We start from the raw sequence: 22,524 nt of genomic DNA on the forward strand, positions 1-22,524 counted from the left end.
GCTGAGGCTGGAAGACCATCATGAGTTCCAGACCAGCTTGGACTGCATAGTGAGTGAACTCCAGGCCAGCTACAGTTACAGAGTAAGATCTTGTCTTTTAAAGGGGGCTGGGGGCAGGGCATCAGATCAGAAGCATTTCTTCTTAGAGGTGGGCTTGTAATGTCTTCCCACTAGGCACAGCTAGCTTCTTATTTCTACTACAGTGATAGTGACTTCCTAGGAAACCAGAGCATCAGCAGCCCTTCAGATGCTCTGCAACCAGTGAAGGTAGCCGGGTTCTTCACCTTCTGGCAATAGGCAGTGGCAGCAAGCAGCCTCCTTGGTAGCTTTTGCAGTCTGTGGCTTGTGTGGGATGCCTGGGGTGATCTTGAGGATAGGCTTTTCTGGTGGATGTTCGTGTTTCTTGTCTCACTCTGTCCCAATCTTGACAAGGATGTGGGATATCTTTGGGAAGCCATGGGGCACAGTGGCCAGAGTTCATTTTAGCCGGGTCCTCGTGTCCATCTGCCCTGAGCTGCAGGGACAGGTTCAAGGTCCCAGGATAGGTCTTCAGAAAGTTCTCATGATAAAGAAGGGGGCTTCACTGGGTTTAGTGCCAATGAGTTAAAGGCATGGAGCTGATAAGAAGCTCATGTCTGTGGGTCAAATATAGGCCCCAGCTGTGGCTCCCTGGACAGATGCTGGCCCCCCCAGCTGTGGCTCCCTGCACAGGTGCTGGCCCTCCCAGCTGTGGCCCCCTGGATAGATGCTGGCCCCCCCAGCTGTGGCTCCCTGGACAGATGCTGCCCCCCCAGCTGTGGCTCCCTGGACAGATGCTGGCCCCCCCAGCTGTGGCTCCCTGGACAGATGCTGGCCCCTCCAGCTGTGGCTCCCTGGGCAGGTGCTGGCCCCCCCAGCTGTGGCTCCCTGGGCAGGTGCCAGCGCCGCGCTCCTGAAAACACCCTCTGCGTTGAGTTCCCCACCACACCAACTATGGTCACTAGCAAGTCTTGCATCTGGTTTAAAAAACAACAACAAAACAAAGCAAACACTCGACTGGGAATGAAGAGCAGAGCTTCCCTATGTCCCTGGAACCTCCCAGACTGGGACTCCGGGTGACCTCGCCAGTGTGTCTGTGTACACTGGCAGTGTGGAGTCGAGTCCAAGCTATGGCCACCCAAGCCAGTGCGGATCAAGCCCAGCCGAAGTGACAGGTACTCAGTAGGTGGCCTGAGAGAGAGCTAAACCCTAGCTCACTGTGCCTGTGGGTGTGTGCCGGCGCTCTCCCAAAGCACTTTTTTTTTGGGGAAAGTGACTTCACTCACCCCCCTGGAAGTGACATCTAAGCGGCACAATAAAGGCTCGGTGTCTTCTCTAGTCTCTTTCATAAGACTCTTTTTTTTTTCCGCCCAGATAGGGGGTCTGGAACCCCAGAAGCAGCCAAGACAGAAGTTCCATAGCTAGGGAAAGGTCCCTAGAGGCAGGCCAAGCATCTGGAAGGTGGGGGTGGCCTGGCCAGGGTGCCTTTCAGATATGAACTGGGAGCCTTGGGGGACCCATGACCCGAGTCTGCAGCCCTCAGCCATTTAAGGAAGGCTGGCTTCTTCAAGGACAGACGCACAGGAGAAGCCGGAAGCCTGCAATGCGCCCAGGATCACGTAGGAGAGATGACCATGACTGAGACAGCCTGAACCTTGAACTGTGTTCACATTTGTCCCCAATTGACTGTGCTTGTATCCTTTCGGATTGGCCAGAGCAGGTATCCTTGGGGCTAGGGGTGGGGTGAGAGCTACAGGCAGCAGGAACAGGGACTCCGGGGGAAGAGTAGGTAAGAGTGGAAGGCGGGAAGTGATGCGGTTGCCTGTGGGAGGGAAGAGAGAATACGTGCTTGTAGGGCTGAGACAGAGCTAGCCACGAACAGCTGTCAGCTCCCTGCGGGTCCCCATGGCCTCCCATTGGGCCTCCACAGGGGCTCGTGTACAGCCCTCCAGACACCTCAGGGAAAGGGGTCCCAGCTGGGCTCTGTGCCCAGACTGGAATTCTAGAACTTGGATAAGCTACTCCTTCCCACGAGCTGAGGAGAGAATGGGCCCCCAACTCTTGTGCTCTGAAGGATTCTTGGACTGGCAGAGGCAGTTGGGCAGCCTAGGTAGCCTCCAAGAAGGCAATGGAAATGGGGTCCTGGGGAAATTGCTCCTGCAGTCCCATCAAAAACAGAGGGAATGATCCCCTTTGGGGAGGGGCAGGCTAGTCTATGTGTCAACCTGGCCAGGCTACAGCCCTACTTACTCAGCCACGACTCACTGCCTGATGGCATTCTGCAGATATAGTTTGTAGCTACTGTCCATAATTATGCAAAGAAGAGTGTCCTTGTAGGCCTCACCCAAGTAGTTGAAGGCCTAAGGAGCAAAACAGACACTTCCTCAGGGAGACTTACCTAAGGAAAAAAGAATCCTGCCTCAGAGTCTGCAGCTTTCTGGCCTGCCCTGCAGATCCCAGAATGACGCACCCAGCCATGGTCCTGCAAGTCTGTTCCTTTGCATACACTTCCCTCTGCGAAGAAGGAGCCTGACTGACATCAGGAGAAAGCCTCGTGCTGACTCCACATCCCTCTGCTCAGTTACTACTTTCTAGAACTGAACATGGACCCAGAGACTCTAAATAACACTTAAAATATGGTTCTCTACATTCTTATCCAAGGCCTTGCTCTTGTACATGGAAGCAGGCAGGGAGGACCCTGAGAGATGCTGGAGGAACTCTGAGCCAGGCTTACTGGGGTAGAAGAGCTGGGCACAAGAGAGAAGCAGACGTAGTTCTACACAATGGTCTAGAATGCGGTATACACTTTAGACAGCATCCACAAGTGTGCTTTGAGGATTGGTCAGGACCGGGGAGATGGCTTAGTCAGTAAATTGAGTCCTGTGTAAGTGTGAAGACCAGCACGTAAAACCCAGGAGCACCAGTGTGTGCCCATGATCCTAGCCCCAGAGAAGCGGAAACAAGGGGATGGATGGGGCTCTCTGGCCAGGCAGTCTACCTGAATCAGGGAGCTCTGGATTTAGTGAGAGAGCCTGTCTCAAAAAAAGTAAGGTAGAACGCCCTTCCTGGTCTGCAGAGTGAGTTCCAGGACAGCTAGTGCTACACAGGAAAATACTGCCTTAGAGAAAGAAAGAAAGAAAGAAAGAAAGAAAGAAAGAAAGAAAGAAAGAAAGAAAGAAAGAAAGAAAGAAAGAAAGAAAGAAAAAAGAAAGAAAGAAAGAAAGAGGAAGGAAGGAAGGAAGGAAGGAAGGAAGAAAGGAAAAGAAAAGAAAAGAAAAGAAAAGAAAAGAAAAACTTGGTAACAATGTTGACACTCCTAAGAGCTGTTTACAAATTTCTGAATTCTAGGTTGTGGGAAACAAAGAAAAACTCCAGCTTTTTCTAAGAGTACCTCAATAAGTTATGTATAAGGGAAAAAGTCAGATACTTTTAGTAATATTAAGGTCAGTGACTGATAGTAATGGTCCAAAAGGAAGAACTAATCTAAAAATGGATGTCTTGCTTTGTTTTGTTTAAGTAGCATCCATCCTTTCATTCTTTATAGAAATGGCAACTTACTTTAGTGCGCTGTTTCAGTTTGGGGAAGAACAGGTTTAAAACACACAATAAACATGAATGAAAAAAAAAAAAAAAACAAGGCTGGGCGGTGGTGGTGCACGCCTTTAGTCCCAGCACTCGGGAGGCAGAGCCAGGAGGATCTCTGTGAGTTCAAGGGCAGCCTGGTCTACAGAGTGAGATCCAGGATAGGCACCAAAACTACAGAGAAACCCTGTCTCAAAAACCAAAAACAAACAAACAAACAAACAAACAAACAAAAAAGTAAGGTAGAGCCGGGCGGTGGTGGCACACGCCTTTAATCCCAGCACTTGGGAGGCAGAGCCAGGTGGATCTCTGTGAGTTTGAGGCCAGCCTGGGCTACCAAATGAGGTCCAGGAAAGGTGCAAAGCTACACTGAGAAACCCTGTCTCGAAAAACCAAAAAATAAAAAAATAAAAAAATAAAAAAATAAATAAGGTAGAGAACATTTGAAGAGAATACCCTCTGGCCTACACATACATATATAAATGCATGAATATATACCCAGACACACACCTGCATACACATGAGTGCATGCGCACACACACACACACACACACACACACACACACACACACCTCTCACACGGGTGGGATGTGGGATTGGCCTGGGCCAGGCAGAAGTAGAGTGGAGGCCAATCAGAGGCAGAGTTCCCCACAGCCCACAAGGGCTTCCTGGCTGCCATTAGCTCGTCCTTCCATTTCATAGGCAAAGATGGTGATGTGAGAGAACAAGCAAGGGAAGAGACAAATGACCAAGTGGCCCTCCACCAGGCACAGGTGCAGACCTCCGCAAGACCAAGTGACGCTCAGTTAGAATGGCGAAGCTCAGGCTCAAAGATGGGACCTCCTGAGGCCCTAGGCCAGTGTGCATCTTCCTCTGTCATCGCCCTCTTCTCCTCTCCCACCTCCATTTCCCCACCCACCTCATTCCCCCTCTGTTCTTCCTCCCCTCTTTCTCCTCTTCCTTCTTCTCTCAGCCTTCCTTTTTTCGAATAGTTAGACTAGATAAAAAGCACAACGCCTCTGACCTCTTTAGGCACCTGCACTGATAGATGTATACACACACACACACACACACACACACACACACACATACACACACATAATTACATGCAAAACTAAATTTAAAAAAAAAAAACAGTTTGTGTGCTTGTCAGACTTATAACAACACTTCCAACCAAGAGACAGGACAACCTCATCACCTGAAATATTCCTTGAAATCCCTTCCCCTCAAGCCTTCCATAGCAAGCGCCATTCTGAGCCTGTCTCTGTGGATTCCATTTGCTTTGGCCTATCTTGAATTTCATATACATGAATGCACACTGGCCTTTTTCTTTTTTTCTTTTTCTTTTTTTTTTTTTTTTTTTTGATTTTTCGAGACAGGGTTTCTCTGTGTAGCTTTGCGCCTTTCCTGGGACTCACTTGGTAGCCCAGGCTGGCCTCGAACTCACAGAGATCCGCCTGGCTCTGCCTCCCGAGTGCTGGGATTAAAGGCGTGTGCCACCACCACCCGGCCTTTCTTTTCTTCTTATTCATTCATTCGTTTGTTCCTTCACTCATACATTCATTTTGCTTCCATTGTAAGATGGTGTGAGGGTAGAAGTACACATGAGGGACGCCTGTGCTCAGGCTCTGTGGGCTGTGGGCACACAGCTTTTCTGTACCCTCTTCCCCCTGTGGAGCTGGCGGCCATGTGTTCCCCTTGCCTGGAATTTCATTTCGCAGCCCTTGGCACACTCGGGGAAACTGAAATCACTAGCATGTCGTGCTACCTTCAACACCTGTGCCCCTCGGGCAGACAGTTTGAGGCAATGCTAGGTGAGCTGGGCGCACACTATGTTCCCAGGAGAGCTTGCCCATCACTCGCCCATGCTTGGCGCATGTGTTGAACCAGGGGCTGTGGGCTAGTGGTGAGGGCATGCAAGTGGGGAAGGAAAGGGGAAGTCGGGTGGAGCGGACAGCTAGTGGAGGTCAGAGCCCAAGGGTGGGTTGGTGGAGATCGATCGGCTGACTCAAATCTTCTCTGTGTGAGCCCTTGAGCTCTTCACAGGAGTGTCCCTAGGAAAGTATCTGCTGAAGCTTGGTTTATAGACTCTGCAGCTCTGCACCAGTTAGCCATCCACTCCTCACAGAAACGACCACTGAAAGTTCAAGATCAAGGTGCCGGCAGCCCCATCATCGGCAAAGTCCTGTTTTCTGGTGCAGAGGGCACTTCCTCCTTGTGTCTCTATGTGGTTGGAAGGAGTCTGTGGCTCTCTGGGATCTTATTTATTTATTTGAAGACAGGATATCATATATCCCAGGCTGGTTTCAAATTCTCTATATAGTAGAGGGTGACCTTGAACACCTCCTGCCTCTGTCTCCCTAGTGCTGGGATTAAAGAGGCATGTTTAAACACCACACCTAGTTTTTGTTTTTATTTATTTTTAATTAATTAATTGTGTGTGTGTGTGTGTGTGTGTGTGTGTGTGTATGTGAGAGAGAGAGAGAGAGAGAGAGAGAGAGAGAGAGAGAGAGAGAGAGATGGAGAGAACATGAGCATATGAAGGTCAGAGGAAAACTTGAAGAATTCAACTCTTTTCTTCCACCACGTGGGCTCCAGAGATCCAACTTAGGCTGTCAGGCTTTGAGGCAAGCACCTTTACCTGCTGAGCCATCTTGTCAGCCCCATACTCAGTTTTATACAGTGCTGAGGCTAGACCTCAGGACTTTGTGCATGCTAGGCAAGCACTCTGCCGACTGAGCTACATCCTCAGGCCTGGGATCTCCTTTATCAAAAGTGCTAAAGCCATGAGTGAACACCATGTCTTATGCATCTCGGGGCCCACTCCCACACACACCTGCTATGTCCCCTCCAGAGCAAGGAGACTGTGTGAGTTTGGGGGTGACAACAGTCAGCCTGAATCAGGAAACTGTGCAGTTAGTCCAGGGCTCACAGGACAGGTCCCCTCTGTCTTCTGGTATTGCCATTGCAAGTCACCACCACCAAAGGCAGGGGTTCCACACTCAACTCAACGCGAGGTGCACCAAGGACAGCAGGGACATGATTCAAAACCACCACAGGTAGGTAAGAGTGCTTACCTACCATGCACAAGGCTCCAGGTTCAATTCCTCGTGCCACAGAAATAAAATGACCACAGCACACATTCATCTGTGCAGTGAGTATCTGTAGTTCAGTGAGGGCTGCCTCGGAGCCAGACACTGCTGAGTCCACATGGATAATCTGATATAACAAAAACTACGTTTTCATAGAAATGTAAGAGAGAACCCACATAAGCAAAAGTCCCAGGGCTGGGCTGGTGGTTGGGGGCCCTGTGTCCACATGCCTTCTAAAGCACCACCCTCCAGATGCCGAACCTTGCCTAATCCTGAGGGCGTGCTCCCTCATTTGGCCTCTGAGCTATTCTGGACCCCCTGTTCTACCTCTGCAAACTGATGTCTGAGCGTGACTGGGGCTGCTCCTGCATTCCTCCTCACGGATGCCAGGCTTCGCTCCCACACAGCCTCTGGACCCAGCACATTCCTGGGAGAAAAGAGGGTCCATGTGAGCCTCTTGTTCCTCTCCAAGGTGTGACATGAGCAGCCACCAGGTATGAGAACAGAGTTGTTTTTGTCCTCAGCCTGCCAGGAGTCACCTCCCCTCAGAAGCTAACAACAATATCCCTTTAGAGCTGCATCCTGGAGGTGACCAGGTTCTCTGTTCTGAGGGATGTTCAGGGTGATAAAAATGGGAGAAGGGGTTGAATGTGGGGTACACAGCCCAAACACAGACTGCTGGATAGGAACACGGAGCTGGTGCTCTGTGGGAAGGGACATGGGAGGAGAACCTACCCAGGAACACGGGGCACAAACCATCACTAATCCTGGCTCCTCATTTTGCAAATGGCACATTGGAGTCTGGAGACAGGAAGGACTCATCTGGGGTCACTCACGTACATTATGAGCTACGCTGCTGCAGGCCTGGCCTGATCTGCTCCCAGGACCCTGCCCTGGGGTCAGCTGTCTTTCCATTCTGCAAACTCAGCTCATGATGGTTCAGAGCAGGGGCTAAAAGGGTGGGAACTATGGTTGGGGGCAGGAGGATAGAAGATAAACACTGGTCACACACAGGATACCTCTGCTGGGCCAACATTCTAGATTCATTTCATTCTAACATTCCCCCCGAGGATGGGCAGATGCAGAGTGGGTCCTTGGGGTCCCTCACCTCCAGAACAGGAGCCTACCAGTGTGTGGTATGAGGCTGGAGTGAAGCTGAGAAGAAATAAGGCTGGAGGCCCAGTCGGGGCCAGATACCACCAGGTCCTAGGTTCAAGTTTCTCTGCTTAATATCAGGCTGTGTGGTATCCCTGGTGATATTAAGCAGAGAAACTTGAAGTCAGGCTTTGGAGGGAGAGGAGGAAGTGGGGGAAGCAGGTAGAATGCTGGTCCAGTGGTCTAACAGACAGGTATAAATTATGAGGGCTCTCCACCCCTCAAAAGCTTGGGGGCCTGTGTGAGCCAAAGTTGTTAGGACATCAGGACTCTAAAGACATTCTTTTCAAAGAAAATCAAGAGCCTTTCTCCCCAAGTCCCTTCATCATTTTAGGAGCAAAATTTGAACTTACTCATTTTAGGGCATGGGTGAGGTTTGCTGCTGGCAAAATGTTCACAGAAAACCACCAGCTAAGTGCAGCTGGGAGGCTGAGGTCAGCCTGCTCCAGACAGGCCAGGTTTCTGTGGTTCTGAGTGACCATCAGCTGACCTCAGATTTTCCAGCAGGCTACAGGTTACAGACTGGGTGCTACTCCTGGGGTCTGTTCACAAAGGCCACACTCCAACCCAGGTAAGATTGGAGCCTCTTCCCAATTCTTGCTGTCTAGTTTGTGTGTTTGGAGGGGGTACTGAAGACTCCAGAGAGGAGGTGACATCGTGTTGGTAAGGCTACCAAAGAGGGACATCCTATCCATCTCTGGGAGAGAATCGTCAGCCACAAATGTCATGATTTGGAGTGTCTATTGATGCAGGGCACAGGCTTGAAGTATTTCTGTACACTTAGATACTTCATCCTCACGAGGTCCTGGGAGTTCGGAGTCATTGGAAAGAAAGCCAGGCTGGCAGACTCAAGCCATGCCACTGTACACACAGGCTTCAGGCTCTGAGGGGCTGACTTGAGACCCTGTTCTGATGCTGATAGTCCTGAGGTCTAAGGTAAGGTGTTCCCTGTCTCTGACCCTCAGTTTTCTCGTCTGTGGGGTTAGTTTGTAGAACTGCCTCACAGGGCCTCTGGGGCAGAGGCATTTTGCCTGGAGGACCCTGCTACCATCAGGAGAATTTGTACCTGGGTTTGAGAGACTGAGATCTTAGTTTTGAAGTGACAGATAAGGAGACATGGGAGGGCAAACCACATGTCTTTTGTGGTTTTTCTGGTTGGCTCTGCTTAGGACATTGCCTAGAATTTTACACACCCAGCTGGCATTTCCAGCTGCCACTCAGGGCCAGAAGGACCTTTCCTCCCCATTCCTAAGTGACACAGCATCTGTACAATGACTGAAGGCCATCTGGACAGTATCCAGGTAGGCCTTTTGGAGACAGTTTTGGAGAGTGGGAGGGCAGTCCTAAGGAAGTCCGGGGTGTGGTCTGATTGGAGCCCAGAGACTAGCCCAACTACCTACTCTGTGATCTCAGGCAAGCTAGCTAACTAAACCTCTCCGAGCCTCATTCCTTCGGTCAGGGGAGATCTGGGGTGACTCAGACAGGCCCTTCCCTGCAGCTCTCCTAGTTCTGAGTTTTATGAGAGAAGTGGGCAGGAAGTGTGAGCCCTTAAGCAGGTACCTGTGTGGTGGGGGGTCGGGGTGAGGCCGGTTCACGGCCGAGGGGAGATTAAGACTCATAGTCCTTTTCTATTCTATTGGGAACTCAGAAGAACTCAGGATTTTTTTTTGTTTCAGAGATTAATTGACTTTAAATTAAGATTTTGTTATAAGAGCATGGTGGAAATACTTTAGAAAACTCCAGTTTCCAGTGAAAACCCTCTTTCCCAGGAGGACTTGGTTGTTTTTCACAACCTCTCAGTGTGAGCTTCTGGAAGTATCTGAGAGTATGGAAGCGCATGTGGGCAAGCAAGAGTTGGAATAGCCGGTTGTGGTGGCATATGCCAGTAGGATTTGCTGAAAAAAGCAGAGGCAAAAGGATCATGAGTTTGAGGCCAGCCTCTGCTACACATTTTACCTGGGCGGTGGTGGTGCACACCTTTAACCCCAGCACTCAAGAGGCAGAGGCAGGTGGATCTCTGTGGGTTTGAGTCTAGCCTGGTCTATGAGTTCCAGGAGAGCTGGAGCTACATAGAGAAACCCTGTCTCGAAAAACCAAAAAGTAAATAAAAATTAAAAAAAAAAGGGTTGGAATAAGTGATAACAGCGGCTGCCTGCTGAGTGGTTACACTCTGTGCTCATTCCCTGAGATACGGCCTCAGACATATCTCTAACCCAGGTGACCCCTGAAGGTATCTGGGAACTGCCAAGCATGAGAGGAGGTGAGAGCAATAGTCCCTGGTGCCTTTTCCCAGCATGCCCAGCTCTACACCACACACTTGGAGTTTCTATCCTTCTAAACCTTTCTCTGATTGTTACATGTGTTTTTGGTTGTGGAAACCGGGGCTCAGAGGAGCAAAGCTCGCTTTGGATGCTATTCTGTGTTGTGATGGCCCCCACAGGACTCAGGGGCCTGAAGGACTGCCGAGTCCTGGTTTCTGGAGGTGTTCAGGCAGGATTAACCATAACTCTGCAAGCAGGAGGTGATGTGGAAATCACAGGCCAAAGAATCACCCAGCCTCTGCCCTTGGGACTCTCTGGCAGCGACCCTGAACTGTGATATCAACCCCTGCCCACACAGGTAGTGATATGGGTGGCCATGTAGGCACCTTTGACCTGGTGATCTTTAACTTGATGACTCAGCCTGGAAGCTGTGGCACCATGATGAGCCACACTCTGACCTTTCTTTTCTTTTTTTGTAGATTGAAATTAATTGGGGCATGCTAGGGCACGTGTGTAATCCCAGCACTCAAGAGGTGGAGGCAGGAGGATCACTGTGAGTTCAATAGTAGCCTGGGCTATGTATTGAGACTCATTTGTTGTTGTTTAAACTGAGGTAAAAATCCACACCACAGATATTTAGCTATCTAAAGTGTCAGTTCTGTGACATTTATCCACCTACAACATTGTGTAATTGTCACCTTTATGTACTTCTAAAAAGTGTCCCTCTCTCCAAAGGAGACCTCACACCTATTTATTTATTTTTATTTTCCAAGTGCTGGGGATGGAACCCAGACATGCCTGGCAAGCACTCTACAGCTAAGCCCCCACCCCAGCTAGAACTCCATGCCTACCACAGGGCCACCCCTGATCCTCCCCTCTGTCCATCCCTACTCACTGCTGAGCAGCCCCATCCCTAGTGAGTTCCTGAAGGAGTGACATGACGCAGCGTTCGGCCTCTGGTGGCTGGCATTTCTTATTGAACCTGTTCTGAAGGTCAACAGGCTTTGTAGCAGGCGCCTCTGCCCAATACTTCTTTCCATGACTGCCTGAGATCCCACTCAGTGGGGGCCCTCTGCCCTTTTCATCCTCTGCTGTTATGGGGAACAGTACACTGACCTTTCTCACTGCCCTGGGGACTGGAGAGATGGCTCAGCAGTTAAGAGCACTGGCTGCTCTTCCAGAGGACCCCGGTTCGATTCCCAGCACCCACATGGCAGCTCACAACTGTCTGTAACTCCAGTTCCAAAGGATCTGGCACCCTCACACAGACATAAATGCAGGCAAAACACCAATGCACATAAAATAAAAATAAATAAATATTTTTTTAAAAAGTCTCTCCACATCGGCCACCTGAGGCTTACAATATAAAATCTTTATCTAATGTGTGATTCTCATCCTTGTGTCCATGAGGTGTTGACTGCACAAGGTAGTGTTTATTGAGCACTTACTGCATACTGGTCTTAATGTTTTATCTACCTTCACTCACGGTTCTCTTTGTCCATTTCTAGTCCCTCCAGTAGCTGGAGTAGGCCTCACGAGATCAGTTCCAGACAGGAAACAGGGTCAGCTGAGGAGTTATCTATTGAGGAGGACTTGAAGCCCGGCCAGCCTGGGCCTGACTCATGTCACACACGCCCCTGGTCCACGCCCATGTCTGGATGTGTGCAGACTTCACCCTGGGCTGGGTACAGTGAAAACTTTCACTTTCTTTTCCCTGGTGCTTTCTCTTCTTCACCTTTCAGTCATTGGCTCGTTTTCACAATGACCATTGGACACAGAAAACATAACTCCAGAGTCAGAAGTGAAGTGAGAAATACTGCCAGTGAATTCCATGAAAAGCTAGATTTTAACCAATTCATGTGGCAAAACCACCCAGAGGGCCATCCACCACCAGGCAGACAGGGCTCCTTCGGCTGACAGAAAGACTACAGGATAAATTTGGTATAGTTTTGGCTTTTTCACTTTTATTCTTCTCTGCTTGTTCTTTTTGTTTTGTTTTGTTTTGTTTTGTTTTGTTGAGACAGGGTCTCACTGTGTAGCGCTTGCAGGCCTCAAATTTGCTGCAATCCTCCTGCCTCTGCCCCTCCAGTGCTGGATTTAGAGGCATGTACCATCATACCTTACCTCTACTTTCACTCCTAAGGTGAACAAGAACCTTCTATACATTAATACAGGAAGTCTAACTTCCTAGCTTACACCCTTTACCTTGGGCCGGGCTGGCAGGTGAACCCGAACGCTATGCAAGTCAGGAACCCAGAGGCTCACACTGAAAACAGTCTGATGAGATAGTCCTTAGGATCTCTCTGGCACAGCCGTGTGCCTCCCCTCCCCAGCCTACCCCAGCAACCCTCTGAGCCACAAGGAGAGAGTAAACCATGCCTGACGGAGGGTTAGCACAGAGTCTACAGATGGAATCACATCAGGGCTTCCAACCTCAGGCCTCCAGCAGGCCGCTGTGCAAGGGCATCCCAGCCTGGACCCCACAGCTCTTCTGGTGCCGTCCACCTGCTCCCCCAACTCTTTGCTTATGCTCCACCTTCTACCCAGAGCTCTGTCACCAACCTTTGGGCACAATCAGCCGTGCCCAGGGGGACGAACAGTCCCAGGAGACAGCAGCAGGCACAGGGTGTTGGCCCTGGCTACAGTGTGGAAGGTGCTTCTGGGCCTTTTTTGGGGGGTGGTCCTCACCCCCCCCCCATGAGACAGAACTGCCAACTTCCCTCATCTTGTCTGCTTTCCTCAGTTAAAAGGGGCCTGGCATACAGCACTAGAAAATACTCAGGGGATGGTTGCTGCTGCTATTCCTACGCTAAAATGGAGACCTCTGAGGCTCAGAGAGGTCAAGCGGCTTGTCTAAGGGCATGCAGCCCACGGGAGGCCTGACCTGCACAGTCATCCTCCATGCTAACCCTCCACGCTCTGCTTCTGCTTCCCAGTGGGAGCCGATCCTCAAGGACATGCAGAGGGCTCCTTGTGAAGGGGCCATCTGTGCACTGTGAGTCGACTACGGCACCAGATGGCCAGTGTTCTAACCTGGGTCTGCCGTGCACTCTCAGTGTGATCTTGGGCACGTTTCCTGACCCTTCTGTGCCCATTTCCTCCTTCCTGGCATGACTACCAAGAGGAGAAAGTGAGCCATACCCCTCCACAACCCACCCGATACCTGCTGGCAAAATAAAACCAGGGTTTCTTGGGTCTCCGCTGAGCCGCTGGAGAGAACCAGCTGCCAATAGCCCATCTTGGCGGAGGCTGTGGCTTCTGGGGGTGGCTGAGGGTAGTTGGTTACCCTCCTTAGTTTAGGAGCGGCTGGGGGACACCCTGATTGGACCCATTCCCTCTGTTTTTCAAACATCCTGAGTTACAGTGCCCCTGTTACCGCCTCCCTTACTGAAAGTGACCCCCTGTTGCTTAAATTTCTTCCCCAGGGGAAGCATAAAATCACATCTACCCTTCCTCCCTAGGTCCCAACAAAAAAACTAAGGCACAATTCTGCCGAAGTTCACCCTAGGGAAGTAATGGATGTATTGGGCTTCCTTACTGAGCCTGGGTGGGGTTACTCTAGGGTGTGGGCACTCCTCCCCCAACCTGCTGCACCTGAAAAGTGTTATTCAAATGAGATGAGTGCTTCTGCACAGCCCTGTAAATGAAGGCCTCACTCTAGTCACCCTGGCCTTTATGTACTCCCCCCTGCCCCAAGGCCACAATGCCCAGTGAGAGGAAGCAAGCAGCTGGATACTCAGGTGAGAACTTCAGCCTTGCTCTGCCCCTCCATGTTGGGGTGGACGTGTCAAAAAGCTGAGATGATCTTTGGTGGTGTGGTAGGTGCAGCTGAACTCCCTAAAAATGGCCATTGCTTGGCTCAGAGGGCAGTCACTCAGGACACCCCCTTACTGCGCAAAAGGTAGAAGCTGAACTCCTGGACAGGACTGAGGCTCTCTGGGTAGCTGGATTGTCAGAGAAGGGAAAGGGACAATTAAGCCTTCCGTGGAAATACAAGGCGGCCCAGTGGGGGACTGCCTGGCTGGGGAGCTGCAGGGCTAGTTACAGAGCAGTGGGTGACAAGCGGATGAGAGAAAGTCTCCTCGCGGTGGAGCACCAGCAGGAGCAAAGGCAGGGAGAAGGTAGGCCAGAGGCTGCTGCATCTGACCCCACCTCACTTGGCAGGACACCCAGGGCTGAGCTGACCGCGCCCCCAGCCACAGCTGCTAGGAAAACGGGTCAGAGAGGGTGGACCCTGGCAGGATGACACTAGAGACCTCCTTGGTGGCTCCAGCAGGGTGGTGGGAGCAGGCTCACCATGTCCCTCCTGGAGCTGTCACTCTGTCCTGAGGACCAGGCCACCCAACATGTTTGTAGGCCATTCCCAGAACTACAGCATCTCTGGTGGGTGGCAGCCCCATCCCTGCTCAGCTGCCCTGACAAAGCACACACAAAAAAAAAGCAGGCCCAGCCTCATTCCCTCATTGTGAAGTAGACTGGCTCTGAGGTTCCGTTTCCCAAGTGGTAGGAACTCCTGCCCCACTGAGTCCCTGGAAGCTGGATGGAGAACGTGCATTTCACCAGCACCAGCTCAGGCTGAGAAGGTCTGCTGTCATCCCTATTACTAATCTATTATCAGGGCCGATGGAGGGTGACTATTCCATTCAGGAGGAGGGGCCAGAGATTTGAATTCTCGGTTCTGATTCTAGCAGCTGGGAATCTGCGGAAAACCCTTTGTTGAACCTCAGTTTCCCCACCTGTAAATTGTTTGTTTGTTTGTTTTTAGGGGGTTTTGTTGTTGTTGTTGTTGTTTTGAGACAGGGTTTCTCTGTGTAGTTTTGGTGCCTGTCTTGGATCTCACTCTGTAGACCAGGCTGGCCTTGAACTCACAGAAATCCGCCTGGCTCTGCCTCCCCAGTGCTGGGATTAAAGGCATGCACCACCACCACCCGCTCCCACCTGTAAACTTTTTGAGCTGGGGATTCTTTGAGGCCTAAGGTAGCCAGACCTGGGGAAACGGGCATCCCAAAGGAGGTTAGGACCACATGAGGTTTTCTGGGCAGCCATAAGCAGCATCCTCAGAGATCAAGGCCAGGCCACCCCTGGTCTCCTAAGGCCACCTTGCCTTGGCTGCAGCCCCACTATTTGAGGTATCTTGCTGTCCATGATGGATGTTGTGGCCTTGGGAGACACATGCCAGTGGAGGATGGTGACAAACACATTGAGTGAGTGCCCCCAAGATGGGCAGAAAGGCAAACATGAGGGTCAGGGCTCAGGACCAGGGGTTCAGACAGAGCTATCATCCTAAGGAAGCAGCTTCTGGCTTGCTTCTGCGCCTTGCACTACTGCCTACATGCTCATTCTCTCCCCCTCCCCCTGTCTCCAGGGTCCAGCATAACAAGTATCATGGTGCCTATGAATGAGTGAATGCATGAGACAAGATGGAGAGACCCACATTATCCTGCCAGGCTCCAGATTGTTCTCAGTGGAAAAGCGTGACTGTGGCAAATGACATACTCCAGATTCTTTTTTTTTTTTTTTTTTTTTTTTTGGTTTTTCAAGACAGGGTTTCTCTGTGTAGTTTTGCGCCTTTCCTGGAACTCACTCTGTAGCCCAGGTGGGCCTCGAACTCACAGAGATCCACCTGGCTCTGCCTCCCGAGTGCTGGGATTAAAGGTGTGCGCCACCACTGCCAGGTTTATAGTCCAGATTCTTAAGAGTAAGGAAGAGTACGGGGAAATTTGATATCCCACTGGTGGACAGCCCCCTTGGCTTCTGGTGGCTCAAGGTACCTGCCTCTCCCCAGCCTGAATAGCCTGAGGGCAGGGCCATCCTCACAAAGACTTGCTGTGCGTATGACCTTGGCTCCAAGGAGCCTGAGCGTGGCAGCCTTAGTCAACACTGAGACCACATCTGCTCAGGCACTACCCTGGGACCCAGAAGTGGCACACCTCAGGGCTTATGACAAGGCTGCCTTTTCATTTGCGCCCCAGCACCTTGGTGCCAGCCATGCTGGCTACTGGCACCCTCTCTAATTATTGTGTCTGTCCCCACACCCTGCTGCAATTCCATCTGCCTGAATGGACTCATTAAAGCCCTGTAAAAGGAAGTGACAGGGTGCTACGTCACTGTCACAGACAAGGGAGAAGCTTCCCAGAACCCTCCCTCCTTCAGCAGGGGTGAGGACAGAGAGGCTGTGTCTGCCAGGAAGGCCTGACAGGGAGCACTTCCTGAAAGGGAGGTGAATGAGGGAAGAGGTGGAGGCGGTGAGGGACAGAAAAGCAGGGGCAGAGACACAGATGAGAAACTTAGGAGAAGGGGCTGGAGAGCAGGTTCCAGAGAGGAGTGAGCCTGGATGAAGCCCCTTTACAAAGCAGCTTGGCCTGAACACCAGAGGCTCCGGGTCTGTGTCCAGATGCCTGGACAAGTGGTGGGAGGTGGAGAGAAGGCAGGCAGCTGGAAACCCCTCACTGTCCCACTGGAAGCCCACCCGTACATCCCCTCTCTCTCACAGGTAAACACACACAGCTCTGCCCCACAGCACGCCTCCCCACTCATGTACACCTTCATGAACACACAGTACTGCTGACATGATATTGAGCACCCTGCACACACCACAGGGTACACTAATGTGGGGGACGGAGCACCTCAGCTCAGCTATGCACACACAGGTGAGCATGACAAGGACCTGATTGGCTGGGGAAGCAAGCACAGAGCCAACACACACACAGAGTAAGCTGTGCCCAGGCACTCTGGTCCCTCAGGGTGTTATCAGCCCAGGTATGAAGTACAAGCGTGGCACCTTCTAGATCTTCAGCATGGCAGATTCTCCTTGAGGTGATCACACAGCCTGAGTGCCAGAGCTGATCTCTCCCACCTTCTGCTCATTCCATCATCCAGACACCAGCAGGTAGCATTCCCTTCACAGTCAGTCACCCATGTCCCTTTTCTGAGGAAAGCCAAACCTCCCAGGGGGGCTTCTCATGCAGGGCTTCTGGGTCCACGGGTGCCTCAGCCCCTGTGCTATGCTGTGGGTCCCCATTGTTCCTGATATGATGCTCAGTCTTAGCTTATGTTGCAAACTGACCATTGATTCCCTGCTAACCTGGGGAGGAGGGCAGAAAGTAAGGTGCCTCACAGGGCAGCTCCAGGAGAGATGCCAAGATGCCTGCCACCCACTCTGGAGAGGACCTTCAGAGCCGACAGAATTGAACCCCTCCTCAGGCCTCCCGGTGCCTGGGGGCTTCCTCAGAGTTCAGGGAAGACTGGAAAGGCCAGGGCTCTTCATAGAAAGTGACAGCTCAGACAGGCTATTCTGCCCCAGGTATTCTGCCTGAGCCCCCTTCCTTCAGTATGGTCATGAGACTGATGAGCTTGCTCAGCTGTGAAGGTGGTGAAGGGTGGGGGCAAACGCCTTCCAGTTGCACTGGCATTTCCAGCAAGGTGTTTTCAGGAGCCCAACCAGCACTCTTTCTGCCCATCTTCCTTCAGCTCCTCATCCTCTGAGGTGGCTCCGCACAGGGAGAGATAAGGGGGGAGGCACCAGCCAGAGAGCCTGAGCTCTGGTGAATGAGGCCCACAGCACCACGGAGGTGGCTCACTGATGTCACCTGCCTCTGGAAATGGAGCCTGCCCCTGGGGCAGTGGGAAGATGACAGAGAGAGTGCTCAACTTAACGGGTTGTCAGTTACCGGCAGGAAAGAGATGTTCTGGAGTGTTCCTGTGCAGTACAGCTTTTACAGATACAATCACGCACTGTGTACTCGAAAACTCTGGAAGAAAAGAAAAGCTTTGACAGTTAAGAGAGAGAAACGTTTGAGGAGATGCAGAGGTCCCATCTGACAATGCACAGTATACCCGTATCAAAACACTCCATGACCCTTAATGGTACAGTGCTCCTGTGCCTTCTAAGAATGAATAGTGCTTAAAATTTTCAAGCACATAGAATGTATTCAATGCAAACCAAAATTTCAAAAATAGAAAGCCAGGTGTGATTGCTCACACCTTTAATCCCAGCACTCTGGAGCAGAGGCAGGTGGAGCTATATGAATTTCAGGCTAGCTTCATCTATATAATGAGTTCTAGGATAATCAGGGCTACATAGACAAACGGTCGAGAGAGAGAGAGAGAGAGAGAGAGAGAGAGAGAGAGAGAGAGAGAGAGAGAGAGCACCCTCTTTTCATATGTAGCTACATTTTGATGAGCTCTCATTTTTATGTCAAGAAACTGCTCTCCCCTTACAAAAGCTGTCCTGCCATCTACATTCAACACTCCAAGGCTCAGGGAACATCATGGAAGAGGGGGTCAGAAGAAGGTAAGAGCCAGAGGATGGAGAGGAGAGCTGCGAAATGCTGCCATCTAAACGTGACATGGCCTCTGTGCTCACGAGCTCACAGCATCTGTGGTCACCTGCATGAGATCTACTCAAGATTAAGCCAACATCAGTAAACATCCCAGCAGAAGCACTCATTGGACCTAGTGAGCCGCCAAAATTAAAAAACAAAAAGCAGAGAGAGAGAGAGAGAGAGAGAGAGAGAGAGAGAGAGAGAGAGAGAGAGAGAGGTGGGGCACATGAAGTAGGAAGGGGGATGTGCAGGTATCAGAGAGGACTGGGGATGAACTGATCAATATATATTATTTACACGTATGGAATTATCCAAGAATAAATAAAAGTTTTTCTATAAAAGAGTTGCACAACCTCACTGCAGCAAAGATGTAAGGAAAAATAAACAAATAAAGGAGAAAAAGGGAAAATGACTCATTGTATCACAGCTGAAGGAGCCTCTGTCAACGTTGGTGCATTTCTGCCCAGTCTTTGTTTATAATTGTATCCTGCACGATGTTATGGTGATGTACAGACCCACTTTCATAGTATCTTTCTTTAAAAACCCCAGGATAAGTTTTCCCTGCTGTTGGATCATTTGGAGACACTTTGCTGCTCCACTTTAATAGAGATTGAATGTAGCGTATGAATCATTTCGTCTCCCAGGGTTTCCACTTTCATCTTTCACATCCCCTGCATTACTCTGGGGCCACTCCTGCTAACTGACATGTAGTGAAGCATTCTTAAGGGAGCGGGTTGGAGCCCTGTGGTTGAATGGGCTCTTGCCGTGTTCCCGGTGCTGTGAAATGCCTTTGGCAGGTTACACATTGCGTTGTGAAGGGTGTCTACAAATGTGTCTTCCCGATAACTGAGAGGATGAAGACTGGGGAGACGGTTGAGTGGATAAAGCACGTGCTGTTGGGGCCAGAGAGATGGCTCAGCAGTTAAGAGCACCAACAACTCTTCCAGAGGACCCGGGTTCAATTCCCAGGACTATCAGGGCAGCCCAGAACTGTCTATATCTCCAGTCCCAGGGGATCTGATGCTCTCTTCTGGCCTCCTCAGGTACCAGGCATGCACACGGGCCACAAATATACATCCAGGAAAAGCACTGATACATATTAAATAGATAAATAAGTAAATAAATAAAAAAAATTTGCCTGGCGATGGTGGCATATGCCTTTAATCCCAGCACTCAGGAGGCAGAGGTAGGTGGATCTCCATGAGTTTGAGGCTAGCCTGGTCTACAGAGTGAGTTCTAGGACAGCCAAGGCTGTACAGAGATACCTTGTCTGGAAAAACCAACCAACAAACAAACAAACAAATGAAAACCAAACAAACAAAACCACACAACAACAACAACAAAATCAGCTGTACAGCCTGAGGACCAGAGCACGTATGTATATCTACATTCATGTGGATGCCCAAGGAGGTCAGAAGGGGATGTCAGATCCCCTGAAGCTGGAGTTACAGGTAGTTGTGAGCAACCTGTGGGCCTCTGCAAGACCAGCCAATGCCATAACTGCCAAGCCACCTTTCTAACGCCAATTTAAACCACTTAAAACATCTCTCTCTTTCTCTCTCTCTCTCTCTCTCTCTCTCTCTCTCTCTCTCTCTCTCTCTCTCCTTTCTCTCTACCTATCTATCTATCATCTATCACTTATTTTAGTGTGTGTGTATTTGTATGTATGAAATTGTGAAAGAGTAAATAAAAATGTTTTAAAAGGAAAAAAAAAGATATATATATTTAATACCCGCAGGCCCTTCTCTGAGCAGGCCACACTTGCAGGCTCAGATGCTCGCTCTGTCCCTGGGTGTCTTCCTTTCTCTTTGTACTGAACTTGAGGTCTCACTCAGAGCAGCTTGTCCTGAAACTCTTTTCTGTGTTGAAGACAAGGACCCTGGCTTTGTGAGAGCTCTTCAGGATGCCGAGGATGACAGTGAGGGGCTGTGTCCCCAACTTTGCTGCCACTGGCAAGAACACATGACAGGAAAGAAGCAGGACTAGGGCTAGAACAGGCCTTAGGTTAGAACAGGCCTTAGGTTAGAACCAGGCACTGGGTAAGAATCAGGCTCTGGGCTAGAACCAGGCCTTAGGTTAGAACCAGGCACTGGGCTAGAACCAGGCCTTAGGTTAGAACCAGGCCCTGGGCTGGAACCAGGCCCTGGGTTAGGATCAGGCCCTGGATTAGAATCAGGCCTTGGGTTAGGATCAGATCCTGAGTTAGGATCAAGCCTTGGGTTAGAATCAGGCCCTGGGTTAGGATCAGGCCCTGGGTTAGGACCAGGCCCTGGGCTAGAACCAGGCCTTGGGTTAGGATCAGACCCTGAGCTAGGATCAGGACTTGGGTTAGAATCAGGCCTTGGGTTAGAATCAGGCCCTGGGGTAGGATCAGGCCCTGGGTTAGGATCAGACCCTGGATTAGAATCAGGCCCTGGGTTAGAATCAGGCCCTGAGTTAGAATCAGGCCTTGGGTTAGGATCAGACCCTGAGCTAGGATCAGGACCTGGGTTAGAATCAGGCCCTGGGGTAGGATCAGGCCCTGGGTTAGAATCAGGCCTTGGGTTAGAATCAGGCCCTGGGGTAGGATCAGGCCCTGGGGTAGGATCAGGCCCTGGATTAGAATCAGGCCCTGGGTTAGAATCAGGCCCTGAGTTAGAATCGAGCCCTTTCCCTGGAGTCTGGTCTTCTTGATCCTTGAAACTTGCAGCTTCCTACATGTGGATGGTGTTGTTTGTATGTATCTGTGAAACAGGACTCCAGAGGCATGAGCTTTGGAAAACAGTCTTGTGCAAAAAAGAAAGAAAAAGAAAAGTCCAGCTTGTGCCTGTCATGCTCAGGGCACTGTGACTCACTTCAAGACCAGAGCCTCAGAGTCTACACCTTAGCCAGATGGCAGCTGGGTGTGAGTGTGAGTGTGCCCAGTGGATATGTGTGCACCAGTGCAATGCCTGAGTGACACTCAATGACACAAAACTGTTACACAGGACAGTGACTTGGGGGCTCCTGTCACCTGCTTTTTCTCCATCTGCCAAGACTGGAAACAGGCGGGCTGTTCTTCTGGGATGCTCTGAAGCCTGTGCTTTCCCCAATGCATCTGAGCTTCTATCTTTCCATCCACAAACCCATCCATCTATCCATCCATCCATCCATCCATCCATCATCCATCCATCCATCCATCTATCCATCCATCCATCTATCCATCCATCCATCCATCCATCCATCCATCCATCTATCCATCCATCCATCTATCCATCCATCCACAGATACACTCCACTGAGATTCGTAGATCATGCTCACTGGAGAACCTGGGATACCCTTCTTCCTCCAGCAAATACCTTGCCTGCCCCATACTAAAGAGCACTCTTTCTCCTCCAGCTAATCTTAGGGTCTCTGCAAAACCCTGTACATTTCTCACTGAATGGGTGAGAGTGAGAGCTGGGGATGCAGGATCAGATTAACATAATCTGTTTGCAGTAGCCACTTGGAGACCCCTGCATAACACTGCTCTCCACCCGGATGATGAAGACCATAGTGTCCACCCACCCCAGGTGGGCTCTAATTTCCACTATGAGTCATGTCAAGGGACAGCCCACCTGGCCTTGCACATCTCCAGTAGTAACCAGGAAGCCCTCTACTGCCGTGGGAAGTGAATGATCATGATGGCAGGTAGCTTTGATACCAGCCCAGCCTGAAGGCTCAGGCTCCATGCTTGTCCAAAAGAAGGACAGGAAAGCACCACTTCACAGCCTTGAGCAATTGTAAACAGGTTGCTCCTCTGTCCCTTCCCCCAACCTTGAAGGGATTGCTTGTTTTGGAAGCCAAATTTGAAGGTGATTCTTCCCAGCAGAGAATCCACTATCAGTAGCAGCAGAAAGAAGTGGAGCATGCAAAGGGCACAGTGAGGACAGCTTGGGAGCCCAGATAAGGGTGGAGCCTGCCTCCTGAGCCAACTATGGAAGCCATCTTTGAGAGCAAGGCTGATGGCGTCAGGCTGGCGCTGGAGAAAATGATTTCTTTCCCAAACAAGCGGGGTTGCGGTGGTGCAACCGTAGCCAGAGGCTGGAAGATGCTGCTACTCGGATGGGCTGCCATGGTGCAGCTTTGCTTCTA

The 22,524-nt window shown here is 50.7% G+C and overlaps 2 long non-coding RNA genes and 1 pseudogene across 2 annotated transcripts; 2 read left to right on the forward strand and 1 right to left on the reverse strand.

The window, feature by feature from the left end:
- Positions 1-252: 252 nt before the first annotated feature.
- Positions 253-379, forward strand: LOC131921304 (small nucleolar RNA SNORA70; annotated as a pseudogene).
- A 13,385-nt stretch (positions 380-13,764) lies between these two features.
- Positions 13,765-14,538, reverse strand: LOC131920979 (uncharacterized). The gene is made up of 2 exons (XR_009381817.1): positions 14,405-14,538; positions 13,765-14,052 (listed from the first exon to the last, which is right to left on the reverse strand). It is a non-coding gene; the product is annotated as an uncharacterized LOC131920979 (long non-coding RNA).
- An 89-nt stretch (positions 14,539-14,627) lies between these two features.
- Positions 14,628-15,599, forward strand: LOC131920553 (uncharacterized). The gene is made up of 2 exons (XR_009381700.1): positions 14,628-14,691; positions 15,474-15,599. It is a non-coding gene; the product is annotated as an uncharacterized LOC131920553 (long non-coding RNA).
- The last annotated feature ends 6,925 nt before the right edge of the window (positions 15,600-22,524 follow it).

The sequence above is a fragment of the Peromyscus eremicus genome, chromosome 10 (genome assembly GCF_949786415.1).
Source record: "Peromyscus eremicus chromosome 10, PerEre_H2_v1, whole genome shotgun sequence".
NCBI classification, from domain to species: domain Eukaryota; kingdom Metazoa; phylum Chordata; class Mammalia; order Rodentia; family Cricetidae; genus Peromyscus; species Peromyscus eremicus.